Below are 10,870 nucleotides of genomic sequence, written 5' to 3' on the forward strand. Positions count from 1 at the left end.
GATGGTCGCCCAAAGCTAAAAAATGCCCCAAAAGCTAATGTAATCTTTGGTTTCATTTTCAAAACTATTCGATCTATCAGTCCATCGTTCTGCTGTATATACAGACATATAGATCCAAACAGCATAAGTGAGCTTTTTCCTTGAAAAAAAAACATGCCGACAAAAAAGACTTTAAGAATATCTGCTAATTCGTAAACTTCTTGTTTAGTTTTATTTTTTCCCAAAAAGAGTAACATAATAAGCAAAGTATATCATAAAATGTTCAGTGTGCTGTCACTCCACAATAATAAATTGTCAGTCTTCTAAGATATTAGAGGATTTTGGCGGTTATTCAGGGTTGTTAGCAAACCAAAAAAGTAAGCAACTGGGCAAAACCATATTGCACTGCAGGTGGAGCAGATGTAACATGTGCAGAGAGAGTTAGATTTGGATGGGTTATATTGTTTCTGTGCAGGGTAAATATTGGCTGCTTAATTTCTATACTGCAATTTAGATTTCAGTTTGAACACACACCACCCAAATCTAACTCTCTCTGCACATGTTATATCTGCCACACCTGCAGTGCAACATGGTTTTGTCCAATTGCTAACTTTTTTTGTTTGCTAACAAACCTGAATAAGGCGCTTTATATGAAAAGTGTTGTTTTTGTAAAGGGAACAATTTTTCTAGTTCATATCCCCCAAGCAACAATAGGATTTGCAAAGAAATTGTTATATTTCTTTGGGCTGTCTGTAGTGGAAATAAAGCACTTGCTAATGCTGTTTTAAACAAATCTGTGTGTTTGCAATAGAGAACCCACATGACCTTTATTATACGAGCTTGGAAAGTCACTTACCTGGTTAGGATGGTATCGGAATCCCGGCAGTTGGGATCCCGATGGATCCCAGTAAGTAATTTAACCCTACCCCTAACCCACCCCTCCTGCAGCCGAACCCTAGCCCAGTACTTACTGCCAGGATCTCTTGGTATTCTAACCGTTGGGTTCCTGACCGCATCCTGCCTGGTCTTTTACTGTCCTTCTCACATCTACTAGGTGACTCACCCATAACAACAGACCATGGCAAACTGTCAGAACTCATTCCCATCAGAACTGACCGACTACTGTTACATTCTGGAAAAAGCCCTTAATGATGAAGAGAGCCTAAGTGCTGTATTTTAAACATAATGCAGCTAAAATAATGATACAAAATTCTAATATAATGTAAGTATATTTTAATAATAGTAAGAAGAAGAAATCATATCAGCCTGAGGATGAATTAAAAACCTCAATGAAAACTTTATCTATGTTGATCAACCGCAAAAAAATAAATAAATATATATATATCATATATATATATATATATATATATATATATATATACAGTCAGGCCCATAAGTATTTAAATATTAGGACATCGACACAATTCTCATATTTTGGGCTCTATACACCACCACAATGGATTTGAAATGAAACAAACAAGGTGTGCTTTAACTGCAGACTTTCCGCTTTAATTTGAGGGTATTTACATCCAAATCAGGTGAACGGTGTAGGAATTACAACGGTTTCTATAGGTGCCTTCCACTTTTTAAGGGACCAAAAGTAATGGGACAAAGTAAACAATCCTAAATCAAACTTTCACTTTTTAATACTTTGTTGCAAATCCTTTGCAGTCCATTACAGCCTGAAGTCTGGAACGCATAGACATCACCAGACGCTGGAGTAACAGGCGCTTAACAAATGAAATAACAAGATATACTTAGTAAAACATCCCTTGAATGTGCAGGAAAGGTGGAGTTCCCGGTTGTCATGTATACAGGCGTATTCCCCTTCTCTGCAACAATTCTTTTCTCCTCAACTCGACATTAACATGTAAAAGATGGTATATACATATATGTGTAATATTGTTTCAATAAATAAAAAAGTCTCTTTAAATGTCAAACGATATGTCACACAAGAAGGGCTATGTTCATCCGTCAGCAAGGCGTACCCCAACTCACTTTCCAAACGAAGGAAGAAAGCCTATCTAGGTATCTTTATCTTATCCACCACAGTGTTTTGAAAATCACAGATTTAAATGGTGAACCCCTTTTGCCAAAGAAATGAGCGTACCTCACTCACACAAAGAGGGGGTTATTGACACACGTATCTTTCATTCCTTATGTATTGGATGTAAGGCGTACCCTACTCACGGAAATAAGGGTTATTTTCAAGCACATCTGGGTTTCTTTTGATGATCAGACGTGTTGGTGATTAACACCAATTGTCCTCATATGTGGATGGTTCCCAGAATCAGAAGAAAGTATAATAGTTCACAATATATCCATGTGCCAAAAAGGTTTGTATTTTATTTAAAAAAGTGCCCCAAACATAAGGGGTAAAAGCAGTAGACAACAATAAAAGGGTGCATACAGTCCAAAGAATGTTATAGCAGCATGGACAAAGTATCCAAAAACATAATAAGACAAAAATGAAAAAAAATATTTCAAAGTCCAAAATTAAAAAATAAAACAATTCGTACCTAGATGGTATAATGAAAGGTCCACACTCTCAGCTGGTCTTTGTGGACCTTTCATTATACCATCTAGGTACGAATTGTTTTATTTTTTAATTTTGGACTTTGAAATATTTTTTTTCATTTTTGTCTTATTATGTTTTTGGATACTTTGTCCATGCTGCTATAACATTCTTTGGACTGTATGCACCCTTTTATTGTTGTCTACTGCTTTTACCCCTTATGTTTGGGGCACTTTTTTAAATAAAATACAAACCTTTTTGGCACATGGATATATTGTGAACTATTATACTTTCTTCTGATTCTGGGAACCATCCACATATGAGGACAATTGGTGTTAATCACCAACACGTCTGATCATCAAAAGAAACCCAGATGTGCTTGAAAATAACCCTTATTTCCGTGAGTAGGGTACGCCTTACATCCAATACATAAGGAATGAAAGATACGTGTGTCAATAACCCCCTCTTTGTGTGAGTGAGGTACGCTCATTTCTTTGGCAAAAGGGGTTCACCATTTAAATCTGTGATTTTCAAAACACTGTGGTGGATAAGATAAAGATACCTAGATAGGCTTTCTTCCTTCGTTTGGAAAGTGAGTTGGGGTACGCCTTGCTGACGGATGAACATAGCCCTTCTTGTGTGACATATCGTTTGACATTTAAAGAGACTTTTTTATTTATTGAAACAATATTACACATATATGTATATACCATCTTTTACATGTTAATGTCGAGTTGAGGAGAAAAGAATCGTTGCAGAGAAGGGGAATACGCCTGTATACATGACAACCGGGAACTCCACCTTTCCTGCACATTCAAGGGATGTTTTACTAAGTATATCTTGTTATTTCATTTGTTAAGCGCCTGTTACTCTGGTGTCCCACACATTTGTATCTAAAAATTGTGGTTATTTGAACTTTTTGGTGAGGTTCAGGTGTGGTGAAACCGGCTTACGGGCTGCCCTTTTTTGCGCCACCTGCCAGGGATTCACAATAACCTTTTCTTGCATCACCAGACGCTGGGTTTCATCCCAGGTGATGCTCTGCCAGGCCTCTACTGCAAATGTCTTCAGTTCCTGCTTGTTCTTGGGGCATTTTCGCTTCAGTTTTCTCTTCATCAAGTGAAATGCATGCTCAATCGGATTCAGGTCAGGTTATTGACTTGGCCATTGCATAACATTCCACTTATTTGCCTTAAAAAACTCTTTGGTTGCTTTCGCAGTATGCTTCGGGTCATTGTCCATCTGCACTGTGAAGCGCCGTCCAATGAGTACTGTAGCATTTGACTGAATATGAGCAGATAATATTGCCCGAAACACTTCAGAATTCATTCTGCTTTTGTCAGCAGTCACATTATCAATAAATACAAGGGAACCAGTTCCATTGGCAGCCATACATGCCCACGCCATGACACTACCACCATCATGCTTCACTGATGAGGTGGTATGTTTTGAATCATGAGCATTTCCTTTCCTTCTCCATACTCTTCTCTTCCCATCACTCTGGTACAAGTAGATCTTTGTCTCATCTGTCCATAGGATGTTGTTCCAGGACTGTAAAGGCTTTTTTAGATGTTGTTTGGAAAACTCTAATCTGGTCTTCCTGTTTTTGTGGCTCACCAATGGTTTACATCTTGTGGAGAACCCTCTATATTCACTCTTGCGAAGTCTTCTCTTGATTGTTAACTTTGACACATATACACCTACCTCCTGGAGAGTGTTCTTGATCTGGGCAACTGTTGTGAAGAGGTTTTCCTTCACCAGGGAAATAATTCTTCTGTCATCCACCACAGTTGTTTTCCGTGGTCTTCCAGGTCTTTTGGTGTTGCTGAGCTCTCCGGTGCGTTCTTTCTTTTTAAGAATGTTCCAAACAGTTAGCTCTCACGAGTAGGGCCCTCTTCCCTCATGTGCTCATCCTTTCCTACTTTAATAATCCTCAACTGCCCAAATCACGCAGTTTTTTGGCCACCTGGAACTTATCTCTGTCATTTACTGGTGTAGTTATGCTTAGTTACCCTGTACTTGTCCTAAATTGTCTTCAACTGTAAGTCACTGTTTTCCTGTTTTGATTATGTGCATTTGTACTCTGTAATTGGGCGCTGCGGAAAGGATAATAATAATAATAATAATAATAATAATAATAATAAAAAACAGTTGATTTGGCCACACCTGATTTTTTGCCATCTCTCTGATTGGTTTGTTTTGATTTTTCAGCCTAATGATGGCTTGCTTCACTGATAGTGGCAGCTCTTTGGATCTCATATTGAGAGTCGACAGCAACAGATTCCAAATGCAAATGTCACACCTGGAATCTACTCCAGACCTTTTACCTGATTACTTGATGATGAAATAACGAGGGAATAGCCCACTCCTGTCCATGAAATAGCTTTTGAGTCGATTGTCCCATTACTTTTGGTTCCTTAAAAAGTGGGAGACACATATAGAAACCGTTGTAATTCCTACACCGTTCACCTGATTTGGATGTAAATACCCTCAAATTAAAGCGGAAAGTCTGCAGTTAAAGCACATCTTGTTTGTTTCATTTCAAATCCATTGTGGTGGTGTATAGAGCCCAAAATATGAGCATTGTATCCATGCCCCAATATTTATGGACCTGACTGTATATATTATGACAACAAAGACAAGATGTAGCACAATACAGCAACAACACGAGTTATATTGTCAGAGGAAATATAAGGAAACTGATTCATGATGTCTGATGGAGAAGAATCTATTAGTAACACTGGTGGGAGTGTAAGACCAGTAACTTCAGTCCAACGTTTACAATAGGCCTGTCATAATCTTCATGTTCCAGATCATAGGTCACTGTCGATAATATCACTGCTGCAGCTATATGGTAATTACAAAATTACAAAGGCAACTTGTTTGATATGTTAAAGTATAACTGCACCTAAAAACTAACTTCAACCAAATATTTCCCTCCGCAACTAGCATATCTGTGGGTATTTCTTGGCAGTGTCCCTCATATTGGGAGAAGCACCGGCTTCTCTACTATTAGCAACCAAAAACCAGTTCAATGCTTAATATACTCTGTCAGTTTATGATGGGTGCGATGAGACAGACTATATTAGAAGATGACAGAACTTTGTCCGTAGGAAGGGACGGCCATCATTCTGCTAGTTGGATGTGAGGGGAATCCAGGTAGAAGTAAGTTTTTAGGCAGAACGATCTTTGAAAGTTTGCTTTTATTGCTGAAAACAATGTACAATTTGCAATGTTCTGAGTGAGAGAGAATACAGAGGTGCAGTATTTAATAGCCACAGCTGGGGTGGTTCTCCCAATTGGGGCACAAAGATCAATAGGAAGCTACAATGGTGTAATTGACAGGTCTCAAGGTGAGGATCGGAAAGGGGCATTGACATTTGTACAGGGCCAAACGCACCCTATGCGGGAAAGGTTTGACCCTCAATGTGTTGGACGCACCACTATAATTCCCATCAAGTTCCCACCGGTATTCTCTGTCACCTAGGGCACTAAAATGTCTATTCATGGCTTTGGTATTGAGTTTTGTAGCCGACAAAAGGTAATAAGGGCAGAGGAGTCTGAGGAGTGAATGCAAGTGTCAGGTCACAGGCAGGACAGATGTAGAAACCAAAGACAAATGGCTTCAACATGCATGTTCTTCAGCCATGTCTGAGCTTCCTTTCACCATATTAAGAATACATACATCACTGATTGAAGATAGAGGCAAGAAAACGATCTATAAGGGCCACATGGCCATCGTCCATGACACAATGGATAATAATCGTTTTCATAATAGTTTGGCAATATATTGGCCTATGAAGACACCACGTGCCTGTGATCTTCACGTTACACATGTATAGAAGAGTTAAAGAAACAAACACAAAGATGTACTTATTTTTCTTTTTCATTTTAACCCTTATACATTTTTTTTCTGTCCTCCACGTATATATAGACTGCTGATCTAATATAGGGATCAAATATCCCCATTTTAAAAGCTGTTCACCCTTCACCGGCTAGCTTCATCATAAGAGGTCATCAGAAAACTAGTGCATGTACATGTCTGCCGTATAAGGGGGCTGTGGACTGCAGAACGTGTGTTCAGTAGACCTTAACGCTGTCCTTGCACGGCCAAATCCAGTTGTGTGGTCAGAATGACCAACGACTGGATCTGTGTGCGATGTGGCCAGTTATGCGTGCAAACAAATTGGACATAACTGATGGCTCACAGCGCTCAGGCCGAGCGACCGCCTATATACGTAGTGCTGCCAGCTGATGGCCGAGCTTTTGTTTTGGACCCACACAATGATTTAGGAACCCATTTGATTAAAGTAACAAAATTAGTTTTCCAAATTGCTTCAATTCCTTAAGCTCATAAAAATGGAATCTTCTGTAATTGGCCATGAATTTGAATTGCTGAAATCAGTATGAAAAGATTCTAAGACATTCTGGGGCAGATGTATTAACCTGGAGAAGGCATAAGGAAGTGATAAACCAGTGATAAAGCAGTGTTAAGTGCAAGGTGATAATGCACCAGCCAATCAGATCCTAACTGTTCATTTACATATTGGATCTGATTGGCTGCTGCATTTATCATCTAGCACATATCACTGATTTATCACTTCCTTATGCCTTCTCCAGGTTAATACATCTGCCCCTATGTCCACTTGGTGACAAAGGATTAAACTCACACGAACATCAGTGTTGTCTTAAATCTTTATATATGTAATTATAATTTATAATACATGTTTATAATACATGAGTGATGAGTGTCATTAAATTGGGGTTGCGTAGATTTTAACCCCTTATTCGGTCACCCCATAATGACCATGAGATTTAACGACCATAGCAAAGAGAGAGCGGTGCTGAATTTAGACTTGAAAGGGAACCCCAGTGAAATCTACCAAATTACAAACACCCCCCCCACCCACATCCTTGCCCCCCTTTGCCAACAACTATTGATATTGCTGGGGGTCTTCTATAGAGAATAAAAATTACACCTGGAAAAGAGTTAGTGTCCTATATAAAAAGCCTTGTATCTGTCCTTGCTGTCAGCGTATTTTAGTATCACAGCAGACAGATGGTCTTGCGACTTGTCTCTAGAGCCTCACACAGCAGATGGGCTAGTCAGCTGTCATTGGTCTAGAGATGGGTCTACCAGACACCGATAGAGAGCAGAACACCTGAGCCAACTATAGCAGTAAAGTCAAACTGTTTTCTTTTGCTATATCCAATTTTGCTACTAGATGCAAACAGAATTCTTTTCTCTATAAGACCTTTATCATTATCATGTAAATAAACCGTTGTTTGATGTAAAAGAAAGTGAGGAGAAAGCTTTTACCTTTTCTTTTTTTACCATTTTATATGCGTTGGACATGAATAAATCTGACAAGGTCTAGAATAGAAAGGAATCCACTTCCCTGCTCTGTGCTTACAGCCAGGGCATATTCAGATGGGTCTGCTGGCCAGACTATTGGTATTTGTTACCAGTTATTTATATAGCGCACACATATTCCTCAGCACTTGACAAGCATATTTGCCCATTCACATCCATACCTGCCACAGTGCAGCTGGTAAGGTCGTTTGTGCATAACCTTTACCACCAATCGTTAAATTGGTCGGTTGCACGGTCAATCCGTCAACTAAAGGGCCCACGGTCAATCCGTCAACTAAAGGGCCCTACAGACTGGGCGGCCCGCCGCCGAGCTGTCCGACCGCCGATACGGAAGATGGGCGACCCGGCGGCAGGGAGGAGGTGACGGGGGGGAGTGAAGTTTCTTCACTCCCTCCGTCACCTGGCGCCATAGCAATGCATGCTAATATGGACAATTTCGTCCATATTGGCCTGCATTCATAAGCAACGGGGCACCAATGATGAACGAGCGCGGGGCCGCGCATCGTTCATCGTTGGTGCCTACACACTGCATGATATGAACGAGTTCTCATTCATTATTGAACAAGAACGTTCATATCGTGCAGTGTTATCTGCCAGTGTGTAGGGCCCTTAAGTCTGTACGCAGCCTAAAGGGCCCTACACACTGTGCAATGTTGCCAATATTATCGATGGTCGATTTTTCCACCAACGATTTTTGCCTACACACTGGATGATATCGATGGTCAGTTTGGACAATATGAGAGTACATACATCCATATCGTCCAAATTGACTTGCATGTATAAAAGAGGATAAATCAGCGATGGAGGGGCCGCACATCGTTCATTGTTGATGCATACACACTGATCGATACGAACGATTTATCGTTCATTTTTGAACGATATCGTTCATATCAATTATTGTTATCGGCAAAGTGTGTAGGGGCCTTTAGGGTGCCCAATGGCTTGAGACGGCCTGACAGACAGAACACAAAATATTCCCAAGCCCCAAACCAGCTGACTTTTCTGCTTACCAATAGTACTGGTCATGTCAAGTGTTTTAATTGCTTATTAAATTAAACTTAGCACTAACCAACATGTGGCTAGGTGGATCAAGGACTCTACACACTTGCAGGACAAGGCTGATGAGAGTTCTTGTTTTTGACGTTCTGCTGGAGCCACATTTTGCAGAAACACTACCCAGCAATATTCATATTCTATTTTTTATTAGACAGTAACTGAGTTTCAAAGTTTCACAAACTGTGCAAATAATTTTTTTTTTGCTGTCATTGATATTTATTTTCAGTAGAACAATATATCACTGTCCTTTCAGCATCTGTCTTCCCTATGGAGAACAATTCTGCTTGTCCCTGTCTCGCGTCACGTCCTCCCGATACTGTGCTAAGGCTGGTGCCAAAAAAAATTGCACCGCAGAACCGAGTACTGTCATTTTCTTTGGTGTTGTGTTTTCTGGTCTTGTCCGCTTTGGATCCTGTACATTTCTGGTCGTCTGTCAGTGGAAACACAGTCTGACAACTTTCTGATCAAGGTGAAATACAAAAAGACACTTGACCATTATTTATTGGGTTGCAAAAGCCAGTAATTGATATGATTGAAATAAAAAGAAAAATAATTGAAATAAATAAGTCTTTGCCTGTAAATTATAATGCGAATGGGATATTTGTCATTTCGCACCTTCAAAAATGACTGGTGAAACTACTGGGATTATCAAATCGTTGTTTTTGTTTTTTTATGCATTCAGTTTATGATAAAATGAATGTTATACATTTTTGCAGCTCTTTAAGGGCCCGCAGTTTAATAATGTTAGATGTGCAGTCATTAATGTGACTCACAGCTCCGTGCGGCATACAGTACCTCTTTATACCATTGACAAACTTTTGCTGGAGTACGATGCTCTGATTAGCCACAATTCACAGGATTATGGATCTGGGACTGGCCGCAGTTTGTAGCGAAACGCGTCACTGGACAAGATGTCCTGCCCACTTCATAGGACAGGTGGGTAGCTTTCATAAAAGTTGGCCACTATATGGGAACCGGGAAACTCCCCCGGAAATTCTGGAAGAGTGGGCAGCTATACTCTGTACTACTCATATGTGTGGATGCAGAATTAATGGCAAAATGGGCATAAATAGAAAAATTTAAAAAAATAAGTGTGCAAAAATTGTGTATTTTAGACCATATGCAGAGGTTGACATGCGTCCCATTTGACAACAGTAGTAGATGCTTCTGTCTTACACCAGGCATGTTTCACATTAAGGTCCCACTTGCTCCAGATTGTCAACCATTTAGTCTATGCAACAAATGCATTCACTATAATGCATCATCTAAACTACAAAAACGTGTCAGGTACTATAGTGATGGGTTATTAATGTAATGAGGATTTGTGTAAAGGGGGATATTAACGTAGTGTGGTGGACTGTGGGGGGCTATTCATCTGATACAGGGTCTCTGTATTAAATGTGGGAGTGAGTAATTTAATGATGGGATTAGTTGAGAGGAAGAAAGTCTCTTTATTAAATGTTAATGCAATTATTATTTATGATGATGATGATGATGATTATTATTATTAGTTATCCTTTATAAAATGGCAACATATTAAGTAGCTCTGCATATTGAGGAGACCGTGATACAAATGAAAAACATATAATAACATAAAACAATGTTGCAGCAGACTTTAGAACCCAATCTCATTTTTTGGTTGGGGTCTGACCATAGCCACTCTGGCTGAGTAGGGGCCTCTTTTTAGTACTTGTGGTTAAGGGCATGCGTTGGCCAAGAAGAGGTTGCTGCTCTACTTGTGAGAGCAGAATGGGGGCCGTGGAAGAAGGAAGACACAGAGCACTGCCCGACCCTCGCTCAACTCTGGGCCCAATGGCAAATGTACCAACTACTGTATAGTACCAACACTAACATTAGGTATTCAACCCTGCAAGAACAGATAGGAGAGAGCAGCGCGTTCTGCCTACTGTCCAGGACGGATCATACAGTCTAGCAAACTCCATCCG

The sequence above is a fragment of the Pseudophryne corroboree genome, chromosome 9, assembly GCF_028390025.1.
Source record: "Pseudophryne corroboree isolate aPseCor3 chromosome 9, aPseCor3.hap2, whole genome shotgun sequence".
NCBI lineage: Eukaryota > Metazoa > Chordata > Amphibia > Anura > Myobatrachidae > Pseudophryne > Pseudophryne corroboree.